This window comes from Macaca thibetana, chromosome 9 (assembly GCF_024542745.1).
Source record: "Macaca thibetana thibetana isolate TM-01 chromosome 9, ASM2454274v1, whole genome shotgun sequence".
Taxonomy (NCBI): Eukaryota; Metazoa; Chordata; class Mammalia; order Primates; family Cercopithecidae; genus Macaca; species Macaca thibetana.
The window spans coordinates 11,729,430-11,743,477 of NC_065586.1; the positions used below are offsets into that span (position 1 = coordinate 11,729,430).

The window sequence follows — 14,048 nt, forward strand, 5'->3', positions numbered from 1 at the left end:
GACCCTGTCTCAAGAAAAATTAGATTAAATTAATGTCCCATCTCTTGCAAGTTTCAGACACACATCCCCACTGCTTTTCTCTGCATGGGTCGCTCGGCGATGGGGTTGGGGATTTTCACGGTGATGTCCCCCAACTCGAACTTCACACCTTGACCGAGGGCACCCGGGAGGCGGCCGCGGGGTCCTGCAGCGCGGCGGGGCCTGGCCCTTTAAGCGCCGCGGGCGCGCGCAGTGCGTGCCTGAGGATCGCGAGTCCCGGCGGCGCGAGCGCGCGGTGGGCGGTGGAGCGCGCACGGGTGGGCGCGCACGGGGGAGAGCGCGCGGCGGGGCGGCCCGGGACAATCTGCGCCGGACGGGCGGCGGCGTGAGGGCTCCGGCGTCAGGGCTCAGGGTCGCTGGCGGCGTGGACACCTGAGTCCCGGAGTAGGGCTCTCCCGCGAGGTGAGTGCGGCCCTAGGACTCCGGGCACGGCTGGAGCGGCGGGAGGGCGTCCTGGCGGCGGTGGCGGCACTGGGGTCTGGCTGGGACGCCGGCGGGTGGGGCAGAGAGGGGGCGCCGGACCCTGCCTTGCGCGCTTCTCGCTCCGACTGGGGGAGCCCGGCGCTGCCGCAGAGGCCACCCGGTGCCCGAACCCTGAACCCGGGGCGTCGCTGCCTCCTCGGGGACCTCTGAGTCGGGGCGCGGCGGGGAGCGCGCTGGGTTCCGAGTCTGGGGCTGTCCTGGGGGCGCAGGGGTGGAGGCGGGTTTCCCAGCCTTGGGCGCAGAGCGTCCCCGCTGTCCCCGACGCCTGTCCCCCAGCCCGGGACCGGTCTCCCTTGCGCTGTGGGACCCCCATGCGGCCTCGCGGAGAGGGTGCGGGTCCGACACGGCGGGCGGAGCCACCTGTTCCACCCGGGCCCCCAGGTCCTGGAATCACGCGGGAATGTGCAGGGTCTGCCCAACCCAGCCGGCGGGAGGGACTAAAATAGAGGAGAAAATGTGACCCGTGTGATGAAATTGAACAAAAGGCAATAAAATAAACTCTAGTATTTCTCCAAGGCTTTGAAAGTTTCCCAGTATTGTTTTACGGAGTCTAAATTTAAGCATCTAGTTGTTTGGTGTATTTTTTTTTTTTCCCTTAACCGCAGGAACTAACCTCAGAAAACTTTTAACTCTTTACCAGAACCTCGTGCGTGCAGAGCAGAGAAGTTAAAAGTGAGTGAAGGAAAATGACTGTGTGTGTCTTTTTCCACCCTAAACAGAGTAAAACGTTCAGATCTGTAGGAAGAAGATTCTTTCTGGCTCCAATTTTAACGGAGATCATTTTTTAAAAATCTGTATTTCTGAAAGGTATCGAAAGACCAAACCAGGCATACGTGGAAACTTGAGGGAAATGCTCATAGGAGAAAACTTTATTAAAAATACTTTTCTACGTTATTTTTTAAAAACACTACATAAAAGTGTCCCAGCATGCACTAAAACGTTTGCCCTCCAAGTTCTGTGTCTGAATTTTACTGGTTGTTTTTCTAGGTGGAGGAGGTATTTTCGTTCATGAAGCCAATGTGGAAATACAAACAAATGCCCTATTGACTTGGGATTGGGTGGGAAGGATGGAAGTTGTCTAAAATCTTTCTTGCCAAAGTTGACAGCGTATGTATGGAATCTTGTGTGTTTTCTTGTCCAGACTAGTAATAGCCATTTTAATGCGATTGGATTATATCCCTTGGTAACAGCACTTCAGATGAGCTTTCTTTGAAAATTTTAGATGCTGACGATTTAAAAGTAACATATTTTCTCCATTACTAGAAATCAGAAATCCAAAATTAGAGTGATAGTGGAGCGAAAGCTGGGAAGAGGAGCGATGCTTTTAGGAAAGTTTGAGCGTGTTTGAATCTCTGGTTACGGAGGGGTCGCGGGGGGGTGGGATTTGCTCGTTAATTCATTCAGGAATATTTGTAGACTGACCACCTACAGCGCGCAGAGCCGTGACTGGACATCCAGCATACAGTCTTTTCTAGATAACAGCCACATGGCCCAAACTGATTAAAACCAGATCAAGCAAGCCTTCATCAGCAGCTGAAGAGATACCTGGCCTTGGTTCCAAAGTTCTCAGACACCCGAGGCGCCCAGAGTTGGCACTGTGTGTTGATTTGGAAGATCATCTCAGATAACTCCAGGAGTGGAGCCTGGAAACCTGAAGGGGGAGAGAGGAAGGGCCTGGGTAGAGCAGAGCTGAGAACAGGGGAGCCTCTAGAACTAGAAGTTCAAGTGCATCTTATCTGCAGTGTTGTGGGACAGCTGCCAGTGGCACAGAGGCCATTCGGGAGGTGCCAGGGGAATCCTAGGAGCATCCCAGAACCCGAGCTCTTTCCTTTGACGGTGAAGGCCATTGCCGCGTGTCACCTTTCTTTGCACTTGGTGGCTTCCTAGCTGCCTGTGTGCTCTGAGAAGAGGGCCTGGTAACTCTGCCCCTGATAGACTGCAGCCATCCCCGCTCCACTCTGAGGGGTCTCCTGGCCACCATAGGAAAGCCTGTGTTCACGGAGGCGCTGCCCTCTGCACGGGTTATGTCCAGCCAGTGGCAACAACAGCCTCTGTCTGCGGAACCCACAGGGAAGCTGCCCCTGTCCATAATGCCCTTGTCCCCTTTCTAGACTGGCAGCATTCATCTTGAAAACTAAGAGTATTTTAAGAAAGTTGGTGCTGGGTTTGTAATCTGTGCATTCAGGATGGGCAGGAAAGGATCATATGGGGAGAGCATTCTGCCTTGTCGGACAGGGATGGGAGAGCTCTTCGTGAACGTGTCTTCAGACTGGGTACTGCCAGAGACTCTAGCACCGTGAAGACTTGATGCTGTTTATCTTTTTTATTATAGTCAAATACATAGAACATAAAATTTACCACTTTAAAGGGCACAAATCAGTGGCATTAAGTACATTCCATTCCCAATGTTAGGCAATCATCACCACTGTCGAGTTCCAGAACTTTTTCATCACTCCAAAAGGAAACCCATTAAGCAGACGATTCCCGTTCCCCTCTCCCAACCCCTGGCAACCACTGATCTCCTTCTGTCTTGGTAGACTTGCCCCTTCTGGATGTTTATACACGTGGAATCTTAGAATCTGTGGCCTCTTGTGTCTGGTGTCTTTGACTTAGCACAATGTTTTCAAGGTCCGTCCATGTCGCAGCGTGCATCGTTGCTTCCCTCCTTTTGATGGCTGAATAATGTTCCATTGTGTGGACAGATCGCATTCTATTCGCCCATTCATCCGATGAATGACTTTGCGTTGTTTCCACCTTTTGGCTATTGTGAATAGTACTGCTATGAACCGTTGTGTACAAGTTTTTGTGTGAACACCTGTTGTCAGTTCTTTTGGGTCTATATCTGAAAGTAGAATTCCCCAGGTCATATGGTAATTCTGTGATTAACTTGCTGAGGAGCTGCCAACTGTCTTCGATAGCAGCTGTGCCATTTTGTGTTCCCACTAGCAATGTGTGAAGGTTCCAGTTTCTCGACATCCTTGTCAACCACTTGTTATTTCCCCCCGCCTTTTTATTTATTTATTTATTTATTTTATTTATTTTTTTTTTTTTTGAGACGGAGTCTCACTCTGTCGCCCAGGCTGGAGTGCAGTGGTGCGATCTCGGCTCACTGCAAGCTCTACCTCCCAGGTTCATGCCATTCTCCCGCTTCAGCCTCCCCAGTAGCTGGGACCACAGGCACCGGCCACCACGCCTGGCTAATATTTTGTATTTTTAGTTAGAGACAGGGTTTCACCGTGTTAACCAGGATGGTCTTGATCTCCTGACCTCGTGATCCACCTGCATCGGCCTCCCAAAGTGCTGGGATTATAGGCATGAGCCACCACGCCCGGCCTTTTTTTTTTTTTTTTTCCTGAGACAGGATTTCACTCTCTTGCCCAGGCTGGAGTGCAATGGCATGATCTCAGCTCACTGCAGCCTCAACCTTCCAAGCTCAAGTGATCCTCCCACCTCAGCCTCCAAGGTAGCTAGGACTACAAGCACGTGCCACCACGTCCAGCTGTGTTTTTGTGTTTTTTGTAGAGACTGGGTTTTGCCATGTTACCCAGGCTAGTCTCAAACTCCTGGGCTCAAGCGATCTGCCCACGTCTGCCTTCCAAAGTGCTGGTATTACAGGCATGAGTGACCACACTTGGCCTTCCTTTACAAAAAAAAGAAAAAAATCTCGGTCCTCCTAGTGGGTACGAAGTAGTATCTCATGGTGGTTTTGGTGCATTTCCCGCACGACTTCAATGCTGGACATCTCTTCAGATGCTTGTTGGCCACACCTTTAGAGAAATGTCTGGCGAGAACTTGGTTCTCTTTTTGTGTTATTTTTTGTATCGTGAAATTTTGCATGTGCGTTAAGTGCAGTTATTTGTATAGGGCTTGGTTTGTATATTTAGGTTCTTTCCCAATGCTTCATTCTGTTGTGGGTTTTTTCCTGCTTTGTCTTTCAGGCTGCTTCTCCTTCTCCTGGGAAGCCAGTTGTCTGACTTGTGCTTTGACATTTTTAATCTTCTGCCTGTGGTAGTTCTTGCCCCCAAGCCTGGGGTATTGATCAGTTCGTCTGGCAGTACAGTATTTATAGATTGATCCTGTACAATGTGCCAAGCTGTTGGGCTGGTCATTGTGCATACAAACATGGAAGTCCTCTTTTTTTTTTTTTTTTTGACATGGTCTCACTCTGTCACCCAGACTGGAGTGCAGTGGCACAATCAAGCTCACTGCAGCCTCAACCTCCCAGGCTCAGATGATCCTCCCACCTCAGCGTCCAGAGTAGCTGGGACTACAGGTGCATGCCACCATTGCCTGGCTGATTTTTGTATTTTTGATAGAGATGGGTCTTGCTGTATTGCACAGGATGGTCTTGAACTCCTGGGTTCAAGCAGTCCCCCAACCTTAGCCCCCTAAAATGCTGGGATTACAGGCATGAGCCACCTTCTCTTTTTGAGATATGTCTTTTTGTGATGTACACAGATTACATTTTATTTTTTTAAATTAGGTTAATGGGCATATAGGGGAAAAGAACAGTGCTACACTGGAATTTAGGGAATCTGCATCAGGTTTCAGCCCCCGATAGCTGTGTGGCCTCAAGGTTCACCCTTCACCCTTCTGAAACTCGGTCTCCTGGTCTGTAAAATTTGGGGTAAGACTGAATGACTTCTCAGGCCCTTCTCAGACCTTGAAACTGGAGATTCACCATAGCTTTCCTTTACAAACCTGATTCTGAGCGTATTTCAAACCATTTAGTTTGCACATATTACTTAAAGGAACTCTCTGTGTGGAAAAAAGAATGTGTCTATACTCTTTTGTACTAGACTATAAACAGTTGAGTTGAGTCTAATGCTGCCTCTAAAAATGGTGCATTTGGCATTTTCTATAAATATTCAGAGCATTTTGGCCGGGCACAGTGGCTCACACCTGTAATCCCAGCAGTTTGGGAGGCCAAGGCGAGTGGATCACCTGAGGTCAGGAGTTCTAGACCACCCTGGTCAACGTGGTGAAACCCCATCTCTACTAAAAATACAAAAGATTAGCTGGGCGCGGTGGTGCGTGCCTGTAATTCCAGCTACCTGGGAGGCTAAAGCAGGAGAATCACTTGAACTCGGGAGGCGGAGGTTGCAGTGAGCTGAGAGCGCACCACTGCACTCCAGCCTGGACAACACAGCGAGACTCTGTCTCCAAAATAAATGAACAAACATGCAGAGAATGTTAAGAGTTGTAGTGAAGATTTGAGTTCCTAACACGCTGGGAATACAGAGGTGACTAAGGCAGCGTGGACCCTGCTCCCATGAAGCTTTGCTTGGAGAAAGCAGACATTCACTGTCTAATATGAATTGATAACAGAGACCCACAGGTGTTTTGGGAGCAGAGCACAGAGAGAGTCTGTCAGGGGTGTCAGAACCACCAGCTGGAGAACGTAGCATTTGAGCTGGGCCGACAAGGGCAGCATAGGGGAAAATTTAGGCCAACACGGTAGAATTGAGGAGTCAGTTATTACGCTAAAAGGGATTAGCCTTCCATTTGGGGGCATGGGCCAGCGAAGGTTTCTGAGTAGGTTGCAGTGGTAGATCTTGTTTCTCTGCTCTCCCGTGGAGGAGACATTTACACATGGAGGGATTAACTTGAAGTTGAACAGGATGTTAGGACTGAGGAAGGCAGCATAGAAATAGGAAGATATAAGATGGTATGAACAAGGGGAAGACACCAGGCATGTCAATTGTTGAATTGAATTTTAGGTGCAAAAAAAAGAGTTTTTTAAAAGTACTACATACCCGGGCATGCTAGATCATGCCTGTAATCCCAACACTTTGGGAGGCCAAGGTGGGAGGACTGCTTGAACCCAGGAGTTTGAGACCAGCCTGGGCGATATAGGGAGACCCCCATCTACAAAAAATGTAAGAATTAGCCAGGTGTGGTAGTGTGTACCTGTAGACCCAGCTATGCAGGAGGCTGAGGCAGGAGAATTGCTTGAGCCCAGGAGGTTGAGGCTGCAGTGAGCTGAGATGGTGCCACTGCACTCTAGCCTAGAAGACAGACCAAGACTCTGTCTCAAAAATAAATAAATAAATAAAGTATTGTGCTAGAGTAGAAAACTAGAACCAGCTCTGTCAGACTTGCCAAACTGACTTAGAAGTGCTGTACCTCAGTTTCTTCATATGCCACAAATTGCCCTCCATCTACACTAGGTAACCAATGAATTTGTTGCATGAGCTCCTGCTAATGCCAGCAATATCACTTTAAGAATGAGATGGCACCAAAATGTACATGAGGTGAGTCTGCTCTGTTAATTTTCTTTATTTTTCTTGACTCCTGATTTTTTTTTTTTTTTTTTTTAACCGAGTCTCGCTCTGTCACCCGGCTGGAGTGCAGTGGCGTGATCTTGGCTCACTGCAGCCTTCACCTCCTGGGCTCAAGCAGTTCTCCCACCTCAGCCTCTGGAGTATCTGGGACTACAGGCATGTGCCTCCATGCCTGGCTAATTTTTGCATTTTAGTAGAAACAGGGTTTTGCCATGTTGGCCTCGAACTCCTGAGCCCCCTACCTCAGCCTCCCAAAGTGCTGGGATTACAGATGTGAGCCACTGTGCCAGCCGCAATAGGCAGTTTTTCAGCCCTCCTATCCCCCTCCATGGACCTTCCCACCTTTTGGAGGCTCCCGTGTCCACTATTTCACTCTGTGGATTTATGTGGACCCATCATTTAGTTCCCACTTGTGAGAACATGCAGCGTTTGACTTTCAGAGTTAGACTTTCACTTAGGATAATGCCTTCAGTTCCATCCATGTTGCTGCAAAAGACATGATTGCATTCATTTTTATGGCTGAGTAGTCGTCCATGGTGTTTATATATCACATTTTCTTTATCCTGTCATCTCTCGATGGACTGCTAGATTGATTCCGTGATGGTTACTGTGAACAGCGCCGCGGTAAAGGTGCAAGTGCGAACAGCGCCACGGTAAAGGTGCAAGTGCGAACAGCGCCATGGTAAAGGTGCAAGTGCGAACAGCGCCACGGTAAAGGTGCAAGTGCAGGTGTCTTTTGATGTAATCATTTCTCTCCCTGTAGGTAGATAACCAGCAGTGAGATTGCTGGGTCCAGTGGTAGTTCTAGGTTTAGTCCCTGAGAAATCTCCATTTGTTTTCTGTAGCAGACTCTACTATTTGACTCTACTATTTAGTCCCTGAGACATCTCCATCTGTTTTCCATAGCAGACGCTACCCTTGAGCTACTTAAAGGCGCCCTGATTTCTCTGAGAGAGGTTCATAGGCATTCCTTGGACTTCTAAAAATAGTAACATGGAAACTGTTAGTTGGAGTCTTCCAGGTTTTTCAACAAACATTTGGTGGTCCCCATTGCTTAAAAATGCGCTAAAAACCCCTTGTTTCTCCCCAGCCTGTTAAAACTGGGAAATGCCTTTGTGCCGACAGACTTGGACTGACTTGAGGAATTTGCGAGCAGGTTCCCCGGAGGTGTAGGAAGAGCGGGAGAAGCAGCCTCTAGCTCCTTCGCAGGGAGGAGGTTGTTACTCGCCTTACCTTACTGACATCATCCATCTTCCGGCTCGCAAAGGGACTTTGGCAGATGAGGTTAAAAGTTTCATGCGTTGGATTCCCAGCAGGAGGTCTTGTGTGAGCTTGTTCCACCCTGTTGTGGATTTAAATCTGTTCAACTTGAGATAAGATATGTAAATCAGACCACAGCTGCCAGTCTAACCAGGTGTTACAAATACCAGTGCTAAATGAACATGCTCTAAGCCAGCTTTCTTTTCACTGGGAGCATGGATGAAAAATTCAGCCAAGAATTTTGAGCCTCTTGGGGTGGGGGTGTTGGGAGAGCACTATAGAACCCTGCAAAACAATAAGGTGTAACAATTCCTTCCTAGCAAGAAGTACTACATTTATCTCATTAGTGAAGCACATGTTGGGTGCTCGGTAATATTTGCTAAGCAAATAAAGACAAAGCACACAAGCTTGTGTCACAAAAGAAGAATAACTTCAACTGGAATTTTCTTCTGTCCATAAATAATTTTCTCAGGAATCCAGAAACGTAATAGACATACCAACTGTCCATTTTTCAAAAATGTACTGAGTAAAAATGTGCAGTGTCTCTCTTCACAAACATTTCTTTTTTCAATTTTCATTATTTTCCAAAACCTTGGAGATTGATAGCAGTTTGCAAACATTGCGTCAGCTAGAACTGTTCCCCCAGCTAGACTTTGCTCTGGTTGACCTCCCCTCTCCTGCGTTCTGGGTCATTCCTTTTTGTTACTAGGACCCAATCAGACATCTGGTCAAGATTGTGTTCAGGTGAGATTTTACTTGAGGAGACTCTGGTTTTGGTATCTTTTTCAGTGATGGTGAACTGGCGGTAGGAAACTTCTTCCCTCAGGGCCTGTTAACCCAGCCTCTCTAGGTAAGGCGACCTGGTGAACTTGTTTGCTTTAAGTGTGGGCGAATCAATTACTTCCATGTGATGTGTGGCTGCGAGTAAATCACTGCTCCTATGAACACAGCTGAGACTATTCACAACAGAGACAGTTTGAAATCAACCTTGTTTCTGTACATTGTTCAGAAAGAACTTTAAAAAAAAAAAACACTAAGTGAAAGCATGATTATTCTTCCAGGAAGTAGAATTACTAGCCTTTTAAAATCTGTGTTTAAGGTTCTAAGTTCTTACGTAAGGCATTTCAGAAGTAAGGGAAATCCCAATTCGGAGGAAAAGCAGAGTCATATGAAAAGGGTGCTAAACCGTGACTGCGTCGACGTTTTCAAACTCCAAAACAAAACTGCCTACGCTCCCAGCAGCCAGCTTCCACCTGGGTCTTGCTTTGATCTTCAGTGCTGGGATACAGTCCTAGTTTACTTAGGGAGAATTTTTGGAAGCATTCTTTTCTTTCCAAGGTTTTTTTCTTGAAATTGAGAAATAGCGCAGACTAAAGAGTAGTTGCTTCTTCATGTGCTTCATATTTATTTTACTGCGGCCTCTGTATTTCTGTGGAGGCCCATTTTTAAGATTAATTTTGGTCATGGATTACATTTGTAGATGCATACACATTCATATTGACATGGATTACCTGTTAATATTGGGAGGTGTTACTGGGTTAGTGTGTGTAATGTGTATTGATGTCAGCTTTTTAATACATTGTTATTTATGAAGCTGGGTTAAGCATCCTTTCTACTGCTGTGTTTAAAGTCACTCCCCTCATCTGCCCCATTTCCCGATGTAAATGTACAGATTGGATGAGATTAATTTCTCTTAAATTGGAAGGATTTGATCTATAATTATGGTGAAAAGGGAAGGATGATAACCACACCGATGTTAACATGTTTGAAATTACTCAAGTATTTAAGCTTTTCTTTTAGATCCAAGGTCTGTTTTTAGGGTACTATTATCTTTTTTTTTAATAAGATGGTTTTAGAGTTTTGTTTTGTTTTTGAGACAGGGTGTCACTCTGTCACCCAGGCTGGAGTGCAGTGGCTAGGTCTTTGCTTAGGGCATCTTCCACCTCCCAGGTTCATGCCATTCTCCTGCCTCAGCCTCCTGAGTAGCTGGGATTACAGGCACACGCCACCATGCCCGGCTAATTTTTGTATTTTTTGGTAGAGACAGGGTTTCACCATGTTGGCCAGGCTGGTCTCAAACTCCTGACCTCAAGTGATCCGCCCACCTCAGCCTCCCAAAGTGGTTTTAGATTTTTTAAATATGAGTTTTGGTTAAGTAATAAATAGTGATTAAGTCTGTATTTTGTGTGACAAGTATTATACAAAATGTTGTGGCTTTTCTTTTTTTTTTTTTTCAGGTCTTTGCTGGGTACAGTGGCTCACATCTGTAGTCCCAGCTCAGGAGGCTGAGGCAGGAGGATTGTTTTCAGTCCAGGTGGTCCAGGCCAGCCCGGGTGACATAGCGAGACCCCATCACCAAAAAAAATTTTTTTAATTAAAAAGCTTTGCTGGCTGGGTGCGGTGGCTTACGCCTGTAATCCCAGCACTTTGGGAGGCCAAGATCAGGAATTCGAGACCAGCCTGGCCAACGTGGTGAAACCCCATCTCTACTCAAAATACAAAAATTAGCCGGGTGTGGTGGCTGGCGTCTATAATCCCATTACTCTGGAGGCTGAGGCAGGAGAATTGCTTGAACCCGGGAGGCGGAGGTTGCGGTGAGCCGAGATCGCACCATTGCACTCCAGCCTGGGTGACAAGAGTGAGACTCCATCTCAAAAAAAAAAAAAAAAAAAAAAAAAAAAAGAGCTTTGCCTACAAGGAGTGTATCATCTAATGGAGGAAAATAAGAATTATATACAGAAACCTTATGGGATCAATTGTATCCAAATGGGAAAAATAGCACATAGAGTGAGCCAGCGGTGGGTATCAACAGCAGGCGCGGGAGTCCAGCGGGGAGGCCAGTGATGAGGGAGTCACGAAGGCTTGACCGGGTTCGGTAGAGTTGAGCTGAGCTTTGAAGCCTGGGAGGAGGGCAGCAGGGAGAAAGTGGGAAGGGGTTCCCAAGTGAGTAGCTCTTTGTTTTTTTTGTTTTTTTTTGAGACAGAGTCTCGCTCCGTCTCCCAGGCTGGAGTGCAGTGGTGTGATCTCAGCCCACTGCAACCTCTGCGTCTCGGGTTCAAGCGATTCTCCTGCCTCAGGCTCCCAAGTAGCTGGGATTACAGGCACCCGCCACCACGCCCAGCTAATTTTTGTATTTTTAGTAGAGACGGGATTTTACCATGTTAGCCAGAATGATTTCGATCTCTTGACCTTGTGACCCACCCACCTCGGCCTCCCAAAGAGCTGGGATCACAGGCGTCAGCCACCGCGCCCAGCTGTGAGTAGCACTTTCGTAGGAGACCTGGTTCAAATTGTGGAAAGGAAGGTGGAAGAGACAAGGCTAGGCCAGATTCTAGAGAGATACTTTTTAAAGCCTCACCTTCTTACAGATCGGCTCCTTGGCAGTACAGATTAGGAAAATGAAAACTCCGGCCACCTGGCAGGGCGCGGTGGCTCACGCCTGTAATCTCAGCACTTTGGGAGGCTGAGGCTGGTGGATCACCTGAGGTCAGGAGTTCGAGACCAGCCTGGCCAACCTGGTGAAACCCTGTCTCTACTAAAAATACGAAAATTAGCTGGGTGTGGTGGCGGGTGCCTGTAATCCCAGCTACTCAGGAAGCTGAGGCAGGAGAATCACTTGAACCCGGGTGGTGGAGGTTGCAGTGAGCCGAGATCGCACCGTTGCACTCCAGTCTGGGTGACAGAGCAAGATTTCTTCTCAAAAAAATATATAAATAACACTCGGCCTCCTTGCCTGGCCTGTGGTATCAAGAGTAAACTGGGATTTTAGAAATGTTAGTTATTGAGGCGGGGCACAGTGGCTTACCCCTGTAATCAATCCCAGCACTTTGTGAGGCCGAGGTGGGAGGATCACCTGAGGTCAGGAGTTCGAGACCAGCCTGGCCAACATGGTGAAACCCTGTCTCTACTAAAAATACAAAAATTAGCTGTCATGGTGGTGGGCGCCTGTAGTCTCAGCTACTTGGGAGGCTGAGGCAGGAGAATCGTTTGAACCTGGGAGGCAGAAGTTGCAGTGAGCTAAGATCGTGCCACTGCACTCCAGCCTGGGCAACAGAATGAGAATCTGTCTTTAAAAAAAAGAAAAGAAAAGAAAAGAAATGTTAGTTATTGAAATATCTGGCAGTTTACAGGTGGGTGTGATATGAGTGTTGGTTTCTTTTGACCTTGGAAGAAAACGCTGTAGGAGCCCCTTTTCCTCTTACCTCTGCCTGAGGTCGGCTCTGTGCACTTGTGTTTGAATGTGCAGCTTTGGTGCGGCAGGGACAGGGATGACGTGGACATTGGGTTTGGTGTGTGAACGTAGAGAAAGAACCAGGCCTGTGCTCAGAGCTCTTGGGTATGTCACGATAACTGAGGTAAAATCCTATTTTTACGAAAGTAGTCTATACATTATTTTCAGAGTGAAAAGGAAATGGTTAATTTAGTCTAAGAGTTTGTTTTTTAAAGCCCTACTTAAGTGGAATAATAGAAAATAGAATGTATGGACTCCGTTTCCTTTAATTTATGAATTGAGTTTAAAAAACTATAGAAGAGTCTTGACATCATTCATTGCTTCCTCTTCTAGTACGTTTCTTATTATAAAACTCATTTTTGTTAATACACAGTTACATAAAAATCGGAAGTAACACAGAACCAGATAGAAACGATGAAAAAGCAGGACTCTCTTCTTCGTTTGAGTAAAATCAAAGCAAAGTGCCTGTCACATAAAAGACACTGATGCCTGTTCACATGAATGAGTGTTGTCAAGAGCCACTAGCATTAGGGCCAACAATGGCTGTTTTGTGTTTACGATCTTTATTTTCACCCACCACTTACCCGTATGAAGAAGCCCACTCATGGTAATGAGCAGGGTGATTCAGAAAGACTTCCCACTGTGACACGCTCTCATTCATGGTGCTCTTGAAGGTCAAGGAAAACAGCTTTTTGAAAAGGGCTTGGCTGTTAAGTCACCATATAGGGATTTTTAGGGATGTGACTTTATTTATTTATTTATTTATTTATTTATTTAGAGATGGAGTCTCGCTCTGTCGCCAAGGCTGCAGTGCAGTGGCATGATCTTGGCTCACTGCAACCTCTGCCTTCTGGGTTCAAGTGATTCTCCTGCCTCAGTCTCCCGAGTAGCTGGGATTATAGGCGTCCACCACTATGCCCAGCTAATTTTTTTTATTTTTTTGAGACAGAGTCTCGCTCTGTTGGCCAGGCTGGTGTACAGTGGTGTGATCTCCGCTCACTGCAGCCTCCACCTTCCAGGTTCAAGTGATTCTCCCATCTCAGCTTCCCAAGTAGTTGGGATTACAAGCTCATACCACCATGTCTGGCTAATTTTTGTATTTTTGGTAGAGACGGGGTTTCACCATGTTAGCCAGGCTGGTCTCGAACTCCTGGCCTCAGGTAATCCTCCCACCTCGGCCTCCCAAAGTGCTGGGATTACAGGCGTGAGCCACAGCACCTGACCAGGATATAACTTTAAAGACAATTTCTTGCCTAAGATATGTTTATTCTCTATTTTGGAACAAATCTTCACATAACTCATGGTGTGCACGCCAGCCCCTTCCTAGCGTGTAGATGTGCACTTCGACCCTGCTGTAGTGTGTAAGTGTGCTCACTGACCTCTGCCCTACTGCATGTCCCGACACAGGAAGGGGGACGTCTTTTAGAAGCTCATTTCTACCTCTTTCCCACCTCAACTGTGCTTGTCTTGACTGTATCTTAAAAGTGCTGGTTAATGGTGGGTGTCTGGACAGGGTAGGAGAGTCTATAAACCTATACCAAAGTCCTCTCTTACACACGGTTTTGCTTTCCATGGTTTCAGTTACTTGCAGTCAACCGTGGTCCAGAAATATTCGATGGAAAATTCCAGAAATAACTCCTTCATAAGTTTTAAATTGTGTACCGTTGTGAGCAGTGGGATGAAATGTCGTTCTGATCCATCGCCTCCTGCATGCGAATCCTCCTTTGCCCGGCGTCCCCACCTGCCCATCA

General features: G+C 47.1%; 1 protein-coding gene across 5 annotated transcripts in view; it reads left to right on the forward strand.

The window, feature by feature from the left end:
• The first annotated feature begins 250 nt into the window (after positions 1-250).
• The window catches only part of PROSER2 (proline and serine rich 2), a 49,436-nt gene continuing 35,638 nt past the window's right edge, over positions 251-14,048 (forward strand). For 2 of the 5 annotated variants that reach the window (XM_050803246.1, XM_050803248.1), the window contains exon 1: positions 5,414-8,810. The gene's annotated coding sequence lies outside the window, so the exon portion shown is untranslated. Of the gene's footprint in view, positions 442-5,413; positions 8,917-14,048 lie in introns of those variants that run through there. The other 3 variants (XM_050803243.1, XM_050803245.1, XM_050803247.1) reach the window with 3 other exon arrangements.